General features: G+C 38.9%; 1 protein-coding gene across 2 annotated transcripts in view; it reads right to left on the bottom strand.

Annotated features, from left to right (window-relative positions):
* Nucleotides 1–23,688, bottom strand: part of LOC109482608 (nuclear receptor subfamily 4 group A member 3-like) — a 96,431-nt gene that overhangs the window by 44,199 nt on the left and 28,544 nt on the right. The window contains exon 1 of one of the 2 annotated variants that reach the window (XM_019785405.1): nucleotides 19,966–20,095. The exons of the other annotated variant lie outside the window; for it this stretch is intronic. The gene's annotated coding sequence lies outside the window, so the exon portion shown is untranslated. Of the gene's footprint in view, nucleotides 1–19,965; nucleotides 20,096–23,688 lie in introns of those variants that run through there. 2 annotated transcript variants of the gene reach the window in all.

The raw sequence follows: 23,688 nt of genomic DNA, 5'->3' as shown, positions 1-23,688 counted from the left end.
CCGGAGGTCCTGACCTCCTTCACGGAGTAATAAAACTCTGAATTAACTCCAAAATGCTCATCTTTTGGCCCCAACAGTTGAAGAAAGTCCCTGTCTTCCTAGTTGTCACAGTTTTTCCATCTGGCAATGCAGTAGTTTGATTAAAAGTTTAAAAATTCATTCATTTTAATCATTGTTTGAATTATAAACCAGTCTGGCGTGTTGACTTCATGGCTCTTATCGTAGAATTTGGGGATGCCTACACACGTATAGGACTTGTTTTTGTTATCATATTTCCCTAAATACAATGTATATCGGAAAAGCAAGAAATTGAATTGGTGTGGTCCTAAGCCACATCAGAATCCACAAACAACTAACTACAAAGGTGCAGAGACTTAGTCTGAGACTGAAGTGTCAAAGAAAAACGGCCCTACATGTACTGTCTTGGAGAAACTGGAAAAAGACTGACGGAGTGTATGTTGTGTACGACTATGATGTATGTTAAAGATTTCTGGCAAGCCTAAAGCATCAGTATGGTTGTAACCTCCATTAACTTTTATTCGCCAAGTTACATGTATCCACCACTTTAAAAAACAGTTTATAATGTTGACATTTGAGAGATATACCATATCTCTAGTACGGCATTCCCACATGCACAGTTTAGATGTGCAGGGGCGTATTTTACACGTACTGTGGGACATTGCATTGAACTTGAACATCTCTTTAGTAAACCCATTCTTTAAAGCTGGCAGATATATGTGGCCAGGTGGAATTATGTAACTTACCAGACATTGACATACATGTACTTATAATCGAAAAAGGGCGATATATGAAACTACCTGTGTCGGAGAGAATTTGTAAATATTGCTCCTCAAATGCAGTGGAAGACGAAATTCATTTCATCTCTAACTGTCTATTTTATGACGACATCAGAAATCAATTATTTACCACCGTGTCCAAAATGCTCCCCTACTTCCCCACCATTCCCTACCACAAAAAAACAATTTTACTACTAAAATCAAAGAACCCACATATTATAGAAGAAGTGGGTAAATTCGTCTTCCATTGCCTAAAAAGAAGAAGTCAAACCCAGTAAAACTAGTGTCATGTCATGTTGTAGAATATAGTATAATGTTAGAAGTAGATATAGTCTCACATACCACTGTATTTTCTTTCTATGTTGTTTGTAACTGCAATTAGCCCTCGGGCAAGTATTTGCAATAAACTTTCTCTTATACATTGTGCTGTACATGTACGTACAAGCTGTAACTTTGACCTTGTTCAGTTGGGATTTGTTTCGTTGGGTTAAAATTTCTCAAACTGGATTGAAATTTTGGTGAAATCCAAGCTAAAACTGCTAGATTTTTATGAGTATGAGCGAACCAAATCCAATTTGGGAAGGTTTAGTTTCTACTGGCGTGTTTGTTTCTAGATGCGGCTAGAACGGTGGTTTATTTTCGAAGGGGATGGCGTTGTTCAAGGGACAGATATACAGTCAAACCTGCAAAGGTGACTACTTCTTCAAGCTGGCCAACTGGCCATGGTGACCGCTTTTTCTCGGTCCCAAAAATTTTCCCCATTGACACAAGCATTAAGGTATCTGTCCAAGGTGACCACCTGGCCAACGCGACCGCGACCACCCTGAGTTGGGTCTGCTCAAAGCCCAATACCTGCCCATTTTCCATTATGTTGATTTTTGCTGATAAGGCCACACCAATTTAATTTGTTGGTTCTCGGATTTTTTCAGAAAAAAATATGAAGCGACAGGGCGAAAAAAATAAAAATAAAAACAGGTGTAGGCATCATATTATAGGCTTAAATGCTACAAAATGAGCCATGAAGTCAACACAAAAGGCTGGGTTAAAATTTAAACATTGAATTTTGAACTTTTAATCAAACCACTGCAATGATAGATGGGAAAACTGTAACAACTAGGAAGAAAAGGACTTTCCTCAACTGTTGGGGGGCAAAATATGAGCATTTTTCAGTTGATTCAGGACCAGAATCAATTTTTTTTTTTTTTTGCAAATCAGAAAAAAACGAAGAGGCAAATCCGAGAACCAACAAATTAAATTGGTGTGGCCTAACTATGAGAAATCATGGAGAAACCAGCCAGTTTGCCTCAACTGCTGGACTATGTTTTTTGTTCAACGTAAATTATGCCATGTGCCACCCTCCCCACATGCAGTCACCACAGAACTGAAAATGCGTTTGACATTAATACATCTCGACTTGGAAACCATTTACATTGTATGTCTCAGTCCTGTTGCGAGGTAACCCTCTTCAAGGAGACAACCTGTCTAAGGTGACCACTTTTCTTTGGTCCCCTGGGTGGTTGCCTTGGGCACTGTATTGGTGGAGAGAGATGTACCATCAGCACTAGTTAGAGAGACATCTTAATGCCTTCCACAGCACAAATCCCTCTGCCGCATTAGAGAACCTTAGGCCACAGCAAGTAATTTTTATGGATGACATCAGCGCGCGCATTAACTTTCGCCTGATTTTGGAAAAAAAAAACAAGAAATTTTGTTGCCTTCTGAGTTCTGAAAGTGGTCAACATGCCGAAAATGGGCAAAGATGTCTGTTGCCACGCCGGAAGGTGGATGGCAGATAACTATGAAGAGAGGAGACAAGAAAAGGCTCTGATTAAATGGTTTGTTTTTTACTTTGATGCAGTGATATGTGATGCTGGCTGTGTATATGTGATGTTCCCACTGAATAAAAACCATTTGTACAATGATCGAGTCAAAATTTTAAAATGTAGGAACCTTGTTTTTTTTCGGCCCGCCTTGGTTTTTTTCGCCCGCACGCATTAGGTTTGGAGTCTGCGGAGGATGTCATCCATAAAATTTACTTGCTGTGGCCTTAGCCAACGTAAACAAAATCATGTATCAGTGCTCCTCCTCAAAAATAATTCACCAAGAAGTCTGCTAAGATTATTATTTTTTTCTAAACTGTCAATGCAGTTTGAGAAGAAAATGGCTTCCCTGATCCAAATTGTCTCATACGTTTACCCCAATCTAAATCCAATTTGCCAACCCTTCCCCAGTCTGATTCAACAAGCCCCTAATTAGTGTGAACTACGTTTGAGGAATAAAATCAAGCTGCCATCAGGCAATGCACGGTTGGCTTTACAGTTACTGTACCACCCACAGCGAAAGGAACTGGCATATTTCACTCAGAGGACGTGATTTTATCACGTCGTAAACCTATATATATTGTTATAAGAGCTATTTCCAAAAACTTCGACACTGAGAGATGCTAGAAGGCACACATATACATGTAACCCTGCCATGTGATATGCCTATTTAGTGTCGACGTTCTTTTCATGCCTGTCCAATTTCTCGACTCATTTCTCATCTAACAAGAGGTATACTACTTTTTACTTTGGGTAACAAAGGTTATGTCTTTGTAAATGTAATGCCTGTAAGATATGTCTGTCTTGACACTACCTTTTATATTGTTAAGGGGGTCAGTGACTCTCACAGAGTATTGTAATCAGTTTTTGTGTTGTGTCAGTATGTTTGCAGCTGTAACTCACAAAATGTGCTAGTTCTCGGATTTAAAAAAAAAACATAACTAGACAGGTAACATTTGCATTTTTAGCAAATGCATAATGTTTACCTTCGCATTTGGTCTGCTCTGTTAATTTCTACTCAAACACATTAACATATATGGTGAAAAGAGTCTAAATCCCTCCTGCTATAAAATTGCAACATGATGTAACCCAACACTAGTTACGATGGTGACAGACATCTGGTTCAGGTCATTGGTCATAAAAGGAAGATGAAGAAACTGAGCAAAAACAATATGTTTTAATTCGGTAAACATAAGGCCTGTGTATACGTACCAGGTTCAATTATTTTCATCTCTTCATTTTCATTTCATTTATTTTCATTTCTTCATTTTGTCTGTATTCACTGTAACCCTCTAGCTGCTCTTACGGTGTCTGCTTTCTATAATTTCCCCTTAAAAATCCGAAAACCAAAGCAATAAATTGTCGTTGCCATGAAGAGCCGCAAACTTCAAAGAAGTCCAAGTGTCTTCATTCCATTTACTGTCCATTTGAATCATGTGCACTTTGCTCTAGTAAGTCACACTTTGGTACGGCCCTATTCATGGTATGCAGAGATTGATGCCCAGGCCATCTGTGGTATGTATGTGTTTCTGACCTTGCCCTTCATACCATAAATGTCCTTAGAAACCTCCCCCTCAGGCGCGTGTACTTTACCAAACGATGCTTTTGACATTTCAAGCAGAATATCCTGGATTCAAACTGAAGCAAGCAACTCATCATTGGCTATCGCCTCCCGCACAGACGTTTTTGTGGCCAGCATTTGCAGAGGTGCAAGAGTATACAGTGCAATTTTACGGAATACAGTCTGTGCAATATTACGGAATACAGTGCAATTACAGTGCAATTTTACGGAATACAATGCAATTTTACTATTACTAGTATTAGTAAATTAGTAATTTTACTATTAGTAAAACTGCACTGTATATATACTAATACAATTGCACTGTATTCTGTAAAATTGCACTGCATTCCGTAAAATTGCACTGTATACTCTGGCACCCCTGATTTGTTTCTATGATTTCTACAAGTGTGCTGTTTTCTCTTTGGGGGAGAGGTTGTATCAGGTTGTAAGCTATAATCCCCCACCACCCTGAAATAAACTGCTATGGTCTACCCACACTCATAAGGCCACACCAATTTAATTTGTCAGTTCACGGATTCACCCGCTTCATCTTTTTCTGATAGATTTGCAAAAAAATTCAGCCTCTGAATCCAAAATGCTCATATTTTGGCCCCAACAGTTGAAGGAAGGCCATCCCCCCCCCCAGAGTTATTTACATCTATATGAATGCAGTGTATTTGAGTAAAAGTTTGAAATTTATATGCATTGTTTGAAGTAAAAAAACAGCCTGGTATGTGGACTTCCTGGCTCCTACCATAGCATTTGGGGCTATCATAAGATACCTACAAAATGTAGGTCCGTTTCTACTTTTTTCGCTCTGTCACTTCATATTTTTTCTTAAAAACTCTGAGAACCAACAAATCAAATTGGTGTGGCCTAAGAGACAAACACTGGCCGCTAGAAAGTCTGCTTTGAGGCTAGGGCATTTGGCAACTTTGCCATTTTCAATTGCAAGCAATGGTTTTGATGGATATAACCATTATGTAATGCACTTTGTACATGTAGTATAACAGAAGCCAGATGGTGACTTTCTCACACACACACAGTCCTTCCAACAAGTGTAGACGGGAGTTCAAAAGGCCAAGGTGACTTAAGATCTTCCCAGATGTTAGCCTGAAGACAAAATGTCAACTTTGATGACTTCAAAGAGGCAATAACCTTGCTGATGACTTGAAGTGGGTGTAAGAAAGTGGGAGCCTGATCCCTTTTACTATGGGTCTCGCTGAAGTTTCTTTAAGAAACCTGGGCTATTAAAGACAGTCTGTCTCGTATACGTGTTATGAATACATGTATATAACCTGAAGTAAGGACAACGTCCTAACACCCATCCTTCTCAGGGCTCGAAATACCACCTGTATATGGTTAGTAAAGGTAAAATTGGAGCTGTGCGGGTACAAATGTATTTCTGATGTCTACCTGCACCTAACCTGCACTGGTCCATGTACAGGGTATATGCAGGTTAGTGCAGGTAAAATTGGAGCTGTACGTGTGCAGGTATTTCTGATGTCTACCTGCACCTAACCTGCACTGGTCCATGTACTGGGTATATGCAGGTTAGTGCAGGTAAAATTGGAGCTGTGCAGATATTTCTGACGTCTACCTGCACCTAACCTCCACTGGTCCATGTACTGGGTCTATGCAGGTTAGTGGAGGTAAAATTGGAGCTTTGCAGGTATTTCTGACGTCTACCTGCACCTAACCTGCACTGGTCCATGTACTGGGTATATGCAGGTTAGTGCAGGTAAAATTGTAGCTGTGCAGGTATTTCTGATGTCTACCTGCACCTAACCTGCACTGGTCCATGTACTGGGTATAGTGCATAAGCAATGTTATGTACTAGTATATGTTGAGCAATACAGTTTTATTTGTGTGTACACTAGCAATTGTAAAAGTTGCTTAATTCAGCCTCTAGGCTAAAAAAAACTTTCAATTGCTGTATTATGTATATATATATGTCTTTGCAAGAATAAACCAGTCATACCGTGTGTAGGCTTCTTCCCTCACCCAAAACCATTATGGTTTTCCCTTAGAAACTCTCCCCAAACCTTCAGCTTGTAAGTTGTATGCCTCTTTCTGTCAAAGACGAATAGGCTTCCAAGTACATGATGAAATACACTATAAATCAGGCAAGTGGACCAATGCTCTAGTCAGACAGGGTTCACTTTTCTTAGTCACTGATGAAAGATATACTTGATGCAATCAGAAACGTCTGACTCCTCAGCGAATTTATTCAGTAAGTGTTGCTTGATCTACAGTGTATTTTGTATTGTGTAATTTTCCTGACTAGCCTCAAACAAGACTGTAATGTAATATGTTTCTGTGTCGCTTCTAAGTCTTTCACCCCTTATCTTTTACTGACCAACCTAAAAAAAGAAGACCTTACGTTATATTCCTGAGTGTGTCTCTTCTACATCTTCTGTAAGTATATCTTTCACTGAATCTCAAAAAAGAAGACTGTTAATTACAGTAATGTAACATTTCTGTGTTTCTTCTACATATAAGTATGTCACGTCTTTTTTACTGACCAACCTAAAAAAAGAAGACTGTTACAGTAATGTAATATATTTCTGTGTCACTTCTAAGTATGTCACCCTTTCTTTTTTACTGACCAACCACAAAAAAAACAAGACTGTAATATAATTCCTGGGTCTCTTCTAAGTATTTTTCCTTTTTTACTGAGCAACCTCAAACAGTTACATAATATTCCTCTGTCTCTTTTACAATGTAGTTACATCTTTAAGTTAGTATTTTACCCCTATTTTTTACTGACCAACAACAACAAGGCTGAGGCAATAAAAATTATTGCCAAGGCGACGACTGAATGATATATATTATTTCATATGGTGGAGCTAGCAATCTACATTACAATTATCAGAAAAACATATTTCCCTATCTTATAAAGACATGCACGTAGTGAAATTTACAGGATGGGTGGAGGAGGTGTGGGGCAATATACCAAATACACGTATAGGAGGAATCAGCCGTTCTTCCCCAGCAATATAGATTTTATGATGACATACTTACTTACTTTACTTTGGTCGAGTTCCCGCTAGAACCAAGCCATCCTCCATTTCACTTCACTCTATCCTCCACCAGAGACTGGATTTTATGTCTGGTCTGAAGTTGTTACTCCTTTGACTTTTTTTTACCTTTTGTGGGATCCAAAAGGACGGACAATTTCTTTTCTCTCTGTGATCTGATATGGTCTTTGGCCAAAGACAGCTGTGCTCTCTGTCCATGGTGTGGGGAGAAGACAAATGTCCAGTAATTAATCATGCCAGGCAGGTGGATGGGTGGCACGTGGGCACTGGTGTAAGTTACCTGCATGCTTGATCCAAAAACCACATGGCCGAAGGTTTCCTCAAAACCAATTCCCCAGGGAATGCATTCGTGCAATTTTTGAAATTCTTTCAAAGCGATCGTAGTACTTACACAAATGCCTCCGCCCCCAAAGGGCGTCGCCAAAAAAGACAACTAATCGAGTTGCTTTGAAAGTTTGAACTCTGGCTCACACATTCAGAAATGTTGACCTTTGTCCTTAACTCATGAATAATTAAGTAGCTAATGGCTAGTCACAATTTACTTGTCAAGAGATATAAATCTAATGTCTCAATGTTTCAAAGTGTGTACAGTTCACAAAGTACACAAAGAAAGTCATGTATCTCCATTAGGCCACACCAATTTAATTTCTTGGTTAACGGATTTTTCTAGAAAAATAATGGAGCGGGCGGGTGAAAAAAAATAAAAATAAAAACAGGCCTAGGCATCCTATTATGGCCCAAAATGGTACGATAGGAGCCATGAAGTCAACACACCAGGCTGGTTCAAAATTCAAACAATGAATTTTGAACTTTTAATGATACCATTGTATTGAAAGATGGAAAAACTGTAACAACTAGGATGAAAAGGACTGTTTTAAACTGTTCAGGGCAAAATATAAGCATTTTGCAGTTGATTCTAAATTTTTATTTTTATTTGCAAATCAGAAAAAAATGAAGCGGCGAATCCGTTAACCAAGAAATTAAATTGGTGTGGCCTTAGAGCACCTTTCTACTAGAGGCAATCGCTTGGTAACTGAAATTTGACTTGTGCTGTGGCCCTAGATTTTATAATTGCAGTATGATGCACAATTTAAAAGGCATCAAATTCTTTCAAAAAATTGTTCTTGAACTGTTCTTGGAATTTCAGAGATAACATTAACAAGCTGCTAGCTATATAGGGAGCCCAAACTCATGTCACTTCTTCCCTATCTCAAGAGCTATCTACCATCCAAAATTCGTGACCCTAGCATGTCCAGGTCATGAGATATCAAAACTGCCAAAGTTCTGCCGCAGTAACAATGAAAGCCACCAGGGGGCCCAAAATCTAATCATTTCTAGGTCTCATCAAGACCTACCCACCTACCAAGTTTCATGACAATGCATATAAAGCTTCTTGAGTTATGCTGTTCACAAACAAACAAACAGACAGACAGACAAACAAACAAACAGACGGACAAACGCTACTGAAAACATATTTCCCTTCTTGGTGAAGGTAACTAGGGACTAGTATTCTGTTCCAAATTTGGGGCCTCCACTGCACAACACAATCCTTATAAGACGCTATAGACAGACACTAAAGCCTGATTTTTCCTTGGAGCAGCACTCAAAACCCCACCTGCTAATATGACATGAAAGTTTGTTTTCAGCAGGTAATCCATGTTGGGCCTCCCAGAAATTCAATCACACTCCTGTGACTGAAACACAAAAGTCTGGGGACAGGAAAAAGAAAGGGTGGTACGTGAGTTCATTAAAGCTGCATTATGTAACATTTAGGACGACACAAAAAGCCAATTTTCAGGTCATTTCTTTACAAATTAACTTGAATCAACCCTTACTAACTACTTTGAAAATTTGTGCTAATCAGGAAGTATTGGTACCGAAATATGATGCCTTATTTTTACTAGTGTATTTAATTTAAAAGCTTGAAACACAGCTGTCAGCCATGTTTGTTTACCTTTTTGTTTTGTGGTGGCACCACAAACTGAGTGCGCCTCGTGAGGGCTGTTTTAGTGCCTACCATAAACATCAAAAATGTAAGATTTTATTTTAAAGTGGAAGTACAATCATGTATATTTTAACAAGAGCAATATTTTTTAATAAAATATTTCAATTTTCGGTGCAAAAATTGTTGCCATGTGTATCCAGCTCTCAGCTAACAAACATTGACTCAAACATATATATAACATATATTCACACACTGTCTCATTAGTAGCAAGCCATGTGCACATAAACTCAAAAATGATATTTATTTATTTATTCAAAATTGCGACATGACAATACAAAGTGTGCACTAGGCAGCAAGTATGCTGATAGCGTGCACACCCAACACATACCTGTACATATGACGTAAAAAACAACAACAATAAATAGTTAAAGCAAGATTATACACAAGTATATAATTTTCATATAAATTACACCTATAATTAAAATCAAAAATCAAAAATGATAGTTCATTAAAAATCTCACATCACTGTCACTAATGAAAAATTATAGGTTACAGATTTGCAATCAGACTAGGCTTTGTGTGCAATTCTGATTCCCAATCATTATGCTTAAGACTTTGACGTACAGACTCACAGAAGTGAAACGAGATAGCTGGAAAGGTTTTGCTTTGAACCTGGATTTTTTCATGGTTTTCGTTCGTTGTTTGGTCATGTTGCATCAGAAGTTTGCCCACTACAGACGATACATATTTTCTGACACAACATTGGAAAACTATAGATGGGATGTCATCCTTAATATACATGTATATGCGAATACAACCTGAAATGAGACCTTCTGCTGAAACACAATACACAATACATTACGGGTTCACCAAAAGACTACGTTTCTACTAATCACAAAACCCACTCATTATGCAGAACATGCAATTCATTATCCACTGCCTTTAAAGAAGAAGTCAAGGTAAAACTCCACAACAGCAAACGAAGCAGACAGTAGTTGTATGTTCTCTTTTACTTTACTTTTCACAAGCAATTAGCCCTTAGGCCATCTTGATTTGATTATATGGATGACATCCGCGCGCGCATGAATTTTTGGCCGTTTCCACAAAAAAAAAAGTTTTCAACCATACTGTAAATCGTACAAAACAGTTGCAATATAAGCAAAAATATACCATAAGTTACAAAAAAAATTAATAAAAACTTTACCAATGTTGTAGAATGCCAAAATCAAACCAAAAAAGATGAAATTGTAAAGAAATGAACTTGAAGACTAGATTATTTGCCAAACCATATTCTGTGCCATTTGCTCAACCCTCATGACCGCGTAGATTTCATAATGAAAAGAACTTTTTTTTTTTTTATTCGCACGCAGTTTTGGGGCTCCCGGAGGATGTCATCCATATAATCAAATCAACATGGCCTTAGGCATGATTTTGCGAATAAAAGAATCAACTCTACATTGTGATGCCAATGTAAGAATGCTGTACACGTTGAATAGTTTTTCCTGTATTCATGTTGCTGAATGGATAATCACCAATGTGTTCTGCTGGAAATAATCTGATACTTTTTTGGCTGACAATACGATTCATTATCTCACTGGTAGCAGGGAGAACTTCAGAGAAGGCTAAGGCCTATGAAAAAAAATGCTGTGTTTCCTGTTTCCCAACCGACCCAAGAAAAAACTGCCAACCCAAGCCTTTTTGTGTGTGTGTGTGTGGACTCCTGCAACTAGTGCAAGGGACATACATGTAAATTTTTTGAGCTGATCAACCTTTTCCAGCTCCATAATCTGACACCTGAGTGATGAAACATTGTACAATTGGTTTTCCAACATTGACATTGAAAATAAAAGTGTCCTCATGCAAGTTTTACTTGTTTTTAAACTAGTTAGACCACTACAGATCGTCAATAGTCTAAAAAAGAAAAAAAAAAGATAATCCCTACCTACCGACTTTAATTTTTTTCAGGACTGAAACAGGAAACACAGCATTTTTTCCCTAGGCCTAATTGGTCTCCTACATATACTTGTATTTGAATCACAGACTGGTGTTGTTGCCAACTCATATTATGACAGTGAGCAACTGAACAACAGCCAAACTTGGATTTGTGACTGTTAGGCCACACCAATTTAATTTGTTGGGTTTTCACTATTTTTTAAATATGAAGCGACAAGAGCGAAAAAATAATCATAATGAAAACAGACCTTAAAATGAAAGCATCCTCTTATAGCCCTAAAGCTATGATAGGGGCCATATACATGTACCAGGCTGGTTTATATTTCAAGTATTATACTTATTCGATGAATTTTAAACTTTTAATGAAACCAATGCATTGATACTATGATAGATGGAAAAAGTATTAACAACTACAAAGACAAGAAGCTTTCTTCAACAGTTACTGTTGGGAGCAAAATATGAACATTTTTGAGTTGCTTCAGAACCTGAACCTTTTTGCAAATCAGAAAAAAAAATGAAGCGGGCAAATCCGAGAACCAATAATTACATATAACTAAATCAACGTGGCCTTACATATACCCTTGATTTCATTATTAAATGGAATATGACATGCAAAATGTAAAGATGCTTTTAAAAAATCATTCTTCACCTACTAGATTTGTCAAACGATCTGTCAACTGTCTGGTACGCCAAAGTCCGCTCAGCCAGTGGTTGCCTCTAATGGAATGTGTGGGTGTAAGTAATGGCAACCACCTTGGCTTTCTCCCATAAACTGAGAAGGCAAGGGACTACTCCACAACAAACTGCTGACACAGCATTTGACCAAGTCGGCCATACATCAAAACACTAAGTAACTAAGACGTACATTCTGGGCACAGCATTTTTGTCTGTAGGTGTAAATGCGGTTTCAGCTCGGTATCAGCGCACCGGTTCCAACAGGGATTTGCAATCTGGGGCATTTGCCAGACCTATTCCGAGTTAATACGTCCCAGGAATTTTCTGGGAAAATTGGATGAAGATTTAAATCAGGAGAGGTTGGCTAAGTCGAGGTGTATTCTGCAAAGTCAATAGACTGTATCATATCGCTTGATGAATTATAAGGAACCTTAAATAAGGCTTAATTTAAGGCATCCAATGCAGTTTCGGGGCAGCAAAACAGAAAACATTCTAGATACAAAATATAAAAATTTGTCTGATATTGACACTTACTGCACATTTTCAGCATCACACGCACTTGAAATATCCCCAAAACATGTCATGTTTCACTTTGTCGACATTGTGACAGTTCCTGAGCAAGCCGCTAGGGGGCCCACACTTACGTCACTCCTTTCTCAGCACAAGAGCTACCTACTATCCAAATTTCGTGACCCTAGCATGTCTAGATCATGAGATATCAAAACCGGAAGTTCAGCTGCAATACCATAACAAGCCGCTAGGGGGTCCACAATCTAATCATTTCCAGGTCTCACCAAGACCTACCCACCTACCAAATATCAGGTCAATCACTTTGTTGACAATACTGTAGGTTGCAGATAAGGTTGCATGGAAGGGAGATTTTTGCTGTGTTTTGGCTTTGCAGCGCGCGCACGGAACTCCGTGAAAGAGAGAATACCGTGAAAATATACAAACAAAAAACCACCACAAATGTTTCAAGAATCTAAGCATATAATCTGTTCCTGAACTTGGCTCAAATCCTGAAAGCTACTCTATTTTGAGCTAGACTTTTGTTAAGTGTAGTGGTGCTTGACAGAAGGGCTCGTACTGTCCTTGTAGATCCGAATGTGGAGTGTCGTCGCAATTCAACACTAAAGCTGCTGTCAAGAGCCTCTTTATGTTCACAGCTTGGCACACGTTACATTGTGACACAATCTCTGACACAACGGCCTGAAAGACTGCAAGAGTTTTCGTAACGCACTTGAGGCGATTGCAGCATTCAGGAACCTACTGAAAAGAAACCTACAGTGGGTATCGCTGGAAGACAGATGTAGAATGTCCAGACTATGCATGATGAACAAAATGAATAAACTACTGGTGAACGTACCAACCACTAAGTATCTGATACCAGCCCAGAAAAGAACAAGAAATAGTCATGCCTTCCTGCAAATATCAGAGTAACTTATATCAACCAAGAATTGAGCTGTTTAAAGACTTGTATTTTCCAAGAACTATCGTAGAGTGGAACTCGTTGCCACCAAGCACAGTAAGGGCATCATCACTAGAAAGCTTTAAACAATTCCTGCAATTCAATGTGCAAAGATTGGGTGTAACAGGGTGTGCATTTAGGCAGGTAGGCAGATTGCATAACAACAGGTTGTTTGGTGTAATATAGCTAGCTGCCGCCACGCCGCATGCCTGCGAAGCTGGTGTGTTACCCCATAGGCAGTTATACCGGCTATACCAATACAGATACAGGAGTTTTTTCATTACATTGGTGCTAAGGTACAAATGTATGTCTTTCCTGACCACATTCATAATGAAACTACACATAATGTAACAAAATCAATCATTCTATGCCAAGTACGTCTACTATACACCATGTAAAAGAATTGCTAAGAGCTTAAAACCAGGCAATACATGTACCTTTTTATATTAATTGCACACTGCACTTAGCGACACTCTCTCCAAGGGTGACTTTTGCACTGCTTCAACTCAAAAGGCCACACCATTCAATAGCAGGCTTATAGAACTGGGGGTTTGTTGGTCTTCGGATGTTTTCTGATTAGCCCAGTTCAAAAAACAGGGGTAATTCAACCAGGCCCGCTATGTTGTCTAGTATAGGCAATCAGAAAATAGCACATAAAAGCTCCCAAAGACCCCAAAACCCCCAGTTTTTGGCATGCTATGGAGGTTAACCATTCAAAACCCTGGACTGCGCACCTACATGGCCAACAATTATGTACAGTACTAATTTTTTCACTTACAAACAAGTTTTCACTAGCTTGAAGTTTTACATCCATAGATTAGGCCATACCAATTTAATTTGTTGGTTCTCGGATTTTTTCAGAAAAAATATGAAGCGACAGGGCGAAAAAAAATAAAAATAAAAACGGGTCTAGGCATCCTATTATAGGCTTAAATGCTACAAAATGAGCCATGAAGTCAACACAAAAGGCTGGATTAAAATTTAAACATTGAATTTTGAACTTTTAATCAAACCACTGCAATGATACATGGCGGTATGCACTTCGCCAAGGTGCCAAGAAACTGGAAGATGACCTGGTCCAAAATGAGACCACAAGAAGGCAAAAAAGACACCATCCTTCTGCAACACCCGCTTTCACCTGCACAACCTGCGGGAAACTCTGCAGGAGTAAAGCTGGGCTGGCCGCACACGGACGAGCCCATCGACGTTGAGCAGAGCGTCTGCTAAGACGAAAAGGAGAAGAAGAAGCAATGATACATGGGAAAACTGTAACAACTAGGAAGAAAAGGACTTTCCTCAACTGTTGGGGGGCAAAACATGAGCATTTTTCAGTTGATTCAGGACCAGAATCAAATTTTTCTTTTTTTTTTGCAAATCAGAAAAAAACGAAGAGGCAAATCCGAGAACCAACAAATTAAATTGGTGTGGCCTTAGACAGTGTAAAATATAAAAAGAAATTTTTCACTGAATATAAACACACTTCCAAAAAGCTGATTACTTTTTGGTTTTAGATAAGTTCCCACTCAGAGAAATACCAGAAGTCACGAATAAGACCATAATCGAAACCTCTAAAGCTGGGGTCTAACTCAAAGGAATCAACTACAAATCCGGTAGTCACAACGTCATTACTGCATAACCTAAACAACTTCTACGTCAAGTTCAGTTAAGAAAGCAGGGCACGGTACTGGAAGGATTTGGCAAAACAGCTGGTTTAAGGGCTTTAGAAAACAAACATCACTTTGAGTTCACTGTTTTCACAGTCGTAGCTTAGTACAAGATGTTAAAAAAACAATGATTATAGATCACGATGCGGATGTAAATTATGTTTTATCATTGAATGTCTTATTATGTATATCTGTAGTAATACATGTAATGCAGGCACTCCTTATGCTAAAAATGATAACAAATTACTATACATTTGCATAACAGTTGGTTCATAGAAAAAGATTGAAAACAAACTTTCAAATCCCTTCAAATTTGATGCATAGAAAAAAGTTCTAAACTGAACTTTCGAATCCTCAAACTGGGGGACTTTTCAGGGCATTTTTTCAAGTACTGTTGTAATATAAATCTAAACCTGTATAATTTTCTATACTAAGTAATTAATAATACCATGATAATACCAAATGCCACTTCAAAGCGTTACAAGTCTTAGAAGTTAGAAAATTATCGCCTCAACAACTTGGCTAACACCCGATTTGAGACAAAAATCAGATTTGCTGCAATCTGACTTGAAGGACTTTGCACCTCAAAAGGACTTTGTATCTGAAAAGCTGAGCCCTGAAGAGATCTCTTGAAAGGTCACACTTCTAGGGTACTTGAGGACATACACACAAGCTTACTGAAGTTAGGTACATGTGCATTAACACGGGCAGGGCCTAGGGCTCATACAGTTGGTATGCATACGCAGGTTTAGTTGGGGTAAAACTGGAGTGACAGTGTACAGACAGGCATTTCTAATGTCTCTAAATTTAAACTGGTCACTTATATGTATATCCACCACACTAAAAACAAGAGTTCAGAGATCTCATACCTCCATGAAATACGGGCTTGAAATGTACATTTCTTCCTTAATTATGCAAATGAAGAATGCAGAAGTTCTGCTGTAGTACCAAGGTCAGTCACCAGGAGGCCCAAAATCAACCTTGACCTTTACCTACCCAACACCTATCCACATACCAAATATCATCATAATCCATCCAAAGGTGTAAAATTTATGCTGGCCGCAAATGTGCGGAAACACACACAGACAGACAGACACTCCAAAAACAATACCTCCATTTTTCATGGAGGTAAAAATGCTTCTAAACAGATCTCCAATGGAATGTGCCCCAGTGTGATGCACTCCTACATATACATGTAACTTAGCTGAATATCAAAACTATGTATACCTCAGGGGGTGCTGCACTAGAGATACCGTACTGTAGATCTATAACACGTTTGTGAAAGTGGCAGATAAAAATGTAAGCCAACAGAGAATGTTAATGGAGTTGACCCTGTACCTAACCTGCACTGGTCCGACTAGTTGGTATTTGTTCATTTCCAAATTGGCTTACATAGTTCACAATCATCTAGATTCTGTTGTACAACAGATTACTGACGTATGATCTAAAGGAATCCCATGCAGTTTTATGGCATTCAAAATAAACTGTGTCCCGCCACAAAATAAACATCCGGTGTTGATGGCAACCTGAAATATTGAAGGACAGCCTACATGTACATGTAGCTTTCGACTAAGACTTTAAGGTTTCCCACTGGGCAACCTAGAAAAAGAAGTATTTCGAACCCTGTTCTTTTTTCGACAACCGGTGGATTTTCACATTTGACATTTCAGTGACAGTCTGTCACCCTGTTCATGTCAAAACCCACTTGTTGTGGTCGAGTAAAAACCTTCTTATATACATTTGTACTGTCTCTTACCAACCTGATGAAATCATTCACAGAAGTGTAAGTCACACACTTTAAGGAAAATTTATGTAATTAAAGTGTTCTTACTGTTGACTGCAGTTCCAAGTACCAAGGGACACAAGCAGCAAACGTCATTAAACTTTTCAATGTTTGCAGTGATACCGTAACGTTATCTTTGAGTTAAAAATTAACAGAGAGGCTCTGTAGCTATAATAGGTTTGGATACCGAAGGACGACCTATTTGGGACCTCTCTTGTTTACATGTTTGTACGTCCTTGCCATAAATAAATATTGATCCCGGCTTGGACATTTTTGGGGAGGCAAGTTACAAATGTAAACTGCCCCTGACATGCGTCATATCCGACTCAAATGTACCACACACAGGTGGGCAAGGTGGTCTTCTGGATAGGGTTCTTGATAGAGAATCTAAAGGTTCTGGGTTCGAATCCCTAGCAGCCTCTAGTGTTGTGCCCTTGGGAAAGATACTTAACACCTATTTCTTCACTCAACAAGTCAAGTCAATCTTTATTGCACAACAATTGTAACGGGTACAATGCATGGCAAACTCTTCAGTACTACATATCTAGCTAGCTCACTGTTGAAAATTAGTACTACCTAGATGTAGCTTCGGTTAGGGATGTGCTCTCAGATACGACATAAAGCCAGAGGTCCTATGTTTAAAGAGAGCCACACCTCGAGCATGTTAAAGATCCCACTGCCCTTATCAAAAAGAGTAAGGGTTTTACTCTCAAAAATTAGAGCTGTGCAGGTATTTCTGGTATCTACCTGCACCTAACCTGCACTGAACCATGTACTGGGTTTATTAAATGTAGGTGTACATGTAGGTGTATGTGGATTTTTCTTTGCTGCATTGACTGTCGTATAAAAGAAATAATGGCAATGGTTTTTTTAACAGTTTTTAGTTTCAGTGTTACCTGCACCAGTGCAGTTATCCAGAAAAAAAGGTTTCGTCCCTGACATTGTATGTATCAAAATGTACAAATGTATCCATCCTTGTTTGATGTTGGGGCCCATCTGTTCAAACTATCACTAAGAAATTATATAAAGGTTATGCCTGACAAAACCACCTGTGGGTATTTTTCTTTCCATGAAGCCATGTACAAGCACGACCTTGTTAATAGCCTTGTAAAAAATAAAGTGCCTCTAGATGCTTTACCAGAAGTGTACAATTCTCATGTTATTTTAAGCATTGTCAAGTTGATAATGACAATGACATTGACAATGAACTTTATTGCATATTCACACCCTACATGGGCCAAAAGTTCACTTGGGTACAAGAATAGACAAAGCAATTGTTACATTTGTGTGCTATTTCTCTATCTACAGGATCTAACTACAGGATATCTTCTCTCTTTTTGAAACATGTATGAACAAATTTACATAGCTTTTCATTTACATCGTAGCGCTTGGATGTCATAAAATGTTTGAACAATTCTATTTTCTGCAAGTATGCATATTTCTTTTCTAACTGTAAGGAGCTAATTATAAATATAAAGGATTTTTTGATAATACATTGTACATGTACAAGACTTGTATGATTATCATTCTATTCTCAATTTTCCCTTGTAAGGCCACACCAATTTAATTTGTTGGTTCTCGGATTTTTTCAGAAAAAAAATGAAGCGACAGGGCAAAAAAAATAAAAATAAAAACAGGTCTAGGCATCCTATTATAGCCTTAAATGCTACGGAATGAGCCATGAAGTAAACACAAAAGGCTGGGTTGAAATTTAAACATTGAATTTTGAACTTTTAACCAAACCACTGCAATGATAGATGGGAAAACTGTAACAAGTAGAAAGAAAAGGACTTTCCTCAACTGTTGGGGGCAAAACATGAGCATTTTTCAGTTGATTCAGGACCAGAATCAATTTTTTTTTGCAAATCAGAAAAAAACGAAGAGGCGAATCCGAGAACCAACAAATTAAATTGGTGTGGCCTAAGGTGCCAAAAAAGATAGAAAAAGATGTTCCAATAGGGGATTGATCTGTTACATGATGTATAAATGGGTGGGTGGCAGAGTAACATATGTTCTTAATGATGTTAATGTACCGCTGTTCTGTGCTCTTGGAAAAGGGCACGTCAATTTCTCCACTTCACTTGGGTAAAGATGAGTGGCTACCTTTGGTGAGGGAGGTCCCTAGGATAGCAATTATTGTTAAGTAGTGATCATGATGGTGACTTGAACAACTTTGGCATCATTAAAAAAATGTCACTGTCTAACAACCATAACTGAGGGCCTGCATGGGGGGGGGGTAGTGATTACAAAAGACGCAAAATTTTCGCCGCCGATTACAAATTACGTTTAAGTCTCAGAGCTGATTACAACTTTACGCTTTTCGGCTAATGTACTATTACGAATTACGTTGATTTTGGGGGAGGCTACCTACCGATTACGAAGACTAAAAATGCCTGATTACACCTTACGAAAATGGGCATACAGGCCCCAATATTGGCCAGGGCTTGAAATCCTTTTTTATCATACCTGCACTTGTGCAGGTAACATATTTTACATTGAAAATTACCTGCACCAGACAAGTTTTAGTATGGATCATATACTCTTGCCATTATTTCTTTTACATAAAGTATTTATGCTTTATAAGTAGTGACAGTCAATGAAAATCCACATACACCTACATGTATACATGTATACATGTATACCCAGTACATGGACCAGTGCAGGTTAGGTGCAGGTAGACATCAGAAATACCTGCACTGCTCCAATTTTACTGATGGCCTGAACCATACAGTCAAAATTAATCGGTACCATTCATAATACCTGGCAGTATTTCTTTTAGTGGGATCAGGTCCATGTTACCTGTTACCGTAATGTTTAGCAAAAGAGGTAAATCATAGGTTGTTATCATGTCAAAAATCCCCACACAATACACATGACCTTGCACCCCCCTCCCATCCCCACAGGCTAGCTGGTATTACGACTTCGTAAATCACTCAGACATCTGTCTGCTAATGACACTGCTATGTCCCATGTACCTCCGTCACTAAGTACATATATCAAAACCGCCAGAGGTATACAATCATGTACTTTTACAGCGATAATGTTTGATTGACCGAAGTCCAACCTACACACACACATGCGGTAGGGTGGTACAGAGGTTAACGTTGTTGTGTCGAGGCTACATGACCAGAACTGCCGCCGTATATAACGTTGCCTTCCTCATGTCGTCTTTCTACCTTTCACAGACATCTGTTGTACAAACAACCCTATCTTCTGAGCAAAGGTTGCAAAAAACGAACCCCCAAAGCGGTTCCTTACCTGTCAATGTGTTCAGAGAGGCGGCAAAGATCCGTGTAGTATGTCCGGTAAAGGTATAACCACCTGGGAAGAGCATTGTCTCGATCAGGACCTGCTAAGCTATCCGTGAGCCTGACCAAACTGCCCTGTTTGGGTTGCAAACCGCCTGGAACGGCCCAACGTCTCAAGGACTTCGGGGAGGTTGACAGTAACTTATTCCCTTCTTTAATCCAACATCGTAAATTGTGTTACTGCTTACAGTAGTGAAAATTAAAGAGATTTACTGAAAAGAGGGAAAAATTTGCAAAATTTGAAACACAGAGAAATTGTACTTGTTTTGAACCACCCCCGGTGATTGTCCCAGTTGGTATGACCCATTTCTGGGGCTCAAGGTCACAGGTTGGGCATGTGGGCATTCAGCCAAGGTAACTATCCAACCGCACCGGCCAAACAATGCACTCATGCCCCCGGGCACACGCATTTTTAATTACCCAAGGCAACAACAATGCACGCAAGAGGTTAAGTTCTGTAAGGCGACTGCCATTTTGTAGTTACGTATTAAATCATAATGAGTCATTAAGCTCAACAGTTTCATAAGACTTAATCAGGTCAAAGAGGTTGACGTTCTGAACAATGGTTCTTCTTTAGATGTCAGTGACCTTCTCGTGTTTCAACCTCCATTGTACTGGGAGTGAAAGTAGCAACAACTGTGGAGGATAGTGTGTCTGGTCTGCCACACACTAAGAATGGCTACTGTGCTGCTAATATTTCATGACGTGCTGACTTTAGTACTTACAGGAAGAGACATTAAAAGGCACCCAATATGATTTCAGGGCAGCAAATACAGAATTTTCAAAGTCAATTTTTCTTGTCATTGTTAACCTTGTTCATAAAAAATGGAAGTATTGTTTTTGGTCTGTGTGTGTGTGTGTGTGTGTGTGTGTGTGTGTGTGTCTGTCTGTCTGTCTGTGTTTCTGCATATTTGTAGTCAGAATAACTTAATTATGGATTGTGATGGTATTTGGTATGTAGGGAGGTCTTAGAAAGACAAAGGTCAAGATCAAATTTGGGCCTCCTGGTGGCTGACCTTGGCACTGCAGCAGAACCTCCAGTTTTTGCATCTTTTGACCTGGACATGCTATGGTAGTGATTTTTCGGTGGCTGATTGCTTTTCAAGTGGTGTGGTTTTGATCCCCCTAGCAGCTTGCTCTGGAACTACAGGGAGTTTCTGCCAAAATCTTTCAAAGCAGATGACTCAAGAAAGGGACTCCAGTATTGTATAACATGTAACTTTGCCAAGACATCTGTTGGACTGACTATTTTTTAACCAGTACTACAAAGCTCATATTGACTTGAATTCCTATCAATCATAATTAACTGTCACTGGAATTTAAGTTGGCGATTCATTCAAGTCACTGTGACCTTTGCGGTAACAGTTAAAAATAGTCATTGTATATCAGTTCAACAGACATCTTGGCAAAGACTAGGAGACATCTGTTTATCTTTCAAGTTCAGTAGAAGATAAACAGTTGCAGAGCAGGGCTCAAAATATTTTCAACAGTCTAACATTCAGGTTAAAAGATTGACGGTTGTAGAACAGGGCTTGAAATACATGTACTTTTAACCAAACCATCTACAATGTAACTGTACCAGACATGTTTTAGAGGCATCCAATGCAGTTCTTAAGGGCTTGGAAACCTGATTTTTCAAAGCCAATATTCTACTATTTCTAGTCATTTATCTACAAACTAAGTTGAAACCACACTATCACAATGTATATTGACCCCCAAAAATTCCCAAAATTCTGATTTATCGGAAGGGCATTGGACTGATTTTTATGGTACCACCCAGAAAATAAAGGACTCATCTTGGGGCTTATTTCTGCAGTTTTAAATGCCTAAAGTATGAAATACTGACTCAAATGTGCTAATGTGAAGCAGCCAATTTCATACAGATTGACTTACATGTATTTAGAATATTTCCAGTTATGCTAACCTGAAATTGCTTTGGATGCCTTTAATTTAAATGCACCAATCATTCTCTTTGCCTTTAACTCTGACAAGTGGAGGACATTTTCTAGGTTTACACATTGTGAACCCACAAAATAGAGGCAAATGGCAGGCTGCCATCAAGCCTCAGCATCGGTGTGCAAGCACGTCTAACCCTCGAGAGACTGATGTTAAACCGAATAGCCGGTAAGTGTGTTTCAAATGTCCTAATCTGCCAATATCAATCATATTAAGGAAGGCATTTTTGCTGTCACACTGGCTGTCCAGTGCATTACTGCAGCAGGTTGGCTCAGTGTCAGGTAGATACATGCATTAAAAATGCCTGCACAGCTCCAATTCATTTGTGGTAACACTGAAGGCAGCAAACTTTAACAAAAACCCACATACACCTACATGTAAATAAAAACTCATAGACCAGTGCAGGTTAGGTGCAGGTAGACATCAGAAATAGTTGCACAGCTCCAATTTTACCTGCACTAACCTGCATATACCCAGTACATGGACCAGTGCAGGTTAGGTGCAGGTAGACATCAGAAATACCTGCACAGCTCCAATTTTACCTGCACTAACCTGAGGCCACACCAATTTAATTTGTTGGTTCTCGGATTTTTTCAGAAAAAATATGAAGCGACAGGGCGAAAGAATAAAAAATAAAAACAGGTCCTATTATAGGCTTAAATGCTATGGAATGAGCCATGAAGTCAACACAAAAGGCTGGGTTAAAATTTAAACATTGAATTTTGAACTTTGGGAAAACTGTTTACACACTAGGAAGAATAGGACTTTCCTCAACAGTTGGGGGCAAAACATGAGCACTCAGGACCAGAATCAAATTTTTTTTTTTTTGCAAATCAGAAAAAAACGAAGAGGCGAATCCGAGAACCAACAAATTAAATTGGTGTGGCCTGAATATACCCAGTACATGGACCAGTGCAGGTAGACATCAGAAATACCTGCACAGCTCCAATTTCACCTGCACTAACCTGAATATACCCAGTACATGGACCAGTGCAGGTAGACACCAGAAATACCTGCACAGCTCCAATTTTACCTGCACTAACCTACATGGGTAGTATTTCCAGCCCTGTAGTGTGTACATGTACTTTTAAGACAGAGAAAACCAAGGTTGATTAAAAGAACAGGGCTGGGTGAAATGCAAGTCACCTAACCTTTGGTCTCGTAATTCTCTTTCCAGAGTGTTAAGACAAAAATAAACAACTGATTGTTGCACCACAAGGTGTCCAGAAATACATGTAATTTCAGGGCAGTAGTAAAACTGGATTTTCCAAGTCAATTTTTCTGGTCATTTTTAATGTGGTAAGTTAAATCAATCCTATCCCATAACATACTGATATCTGTGAGGCAAAATGCAATGTCACTGACAGAAAACAGTTGCTTGTTTTGTATCGTAGGCTGGTTCGGTGGTACCAAAAATAAAATTTTAATGGAGTCTTCAGTACGCTTGTTTTTGGGGTTATTTTAAACGCGTCAAAAAGTATGAAATAATGTCTCTATCAGACAGATTTCTTCATCTAGAATATTCATGGCTTGAAATGTGCAATGTACAAAATGCACATGATTTTCAAGATTTATTTGACTGTGCAATTTTGCACCTAGAGTATTGCAGGCAAAGAAGCAAAATTTACTTGGGATTTGGCGCTCCCAGCCCCAAGGACAGACAACACTCATGAAACTCGAGCTTCTTGACTAATTTGCATCATCCTTGTCCTGACTT

Source organism: Branchiostoma belcheri, unplaced genomic scaffold (genome assembly GCF_001625305.1).
Source record: "Branchiostoma belcheri isolate BF01 breed outbred unplaced genomic scaffold, Haploidv18h27 scaffold6, whole genome shotgun sequence".
Taxonomy (NCBI): domain Eukaryota; kingdom Metazoa; phylum Chordata; class Leptocardii; order Amphioxiformes; family Branchiostomatidae; genus Branchiostoma; species Branchiostoma belcheri.
Note: the sequence above shows the minus strand (reverse complement) of the source record. Positions and strands in the feature narration are given on the sequence as shown.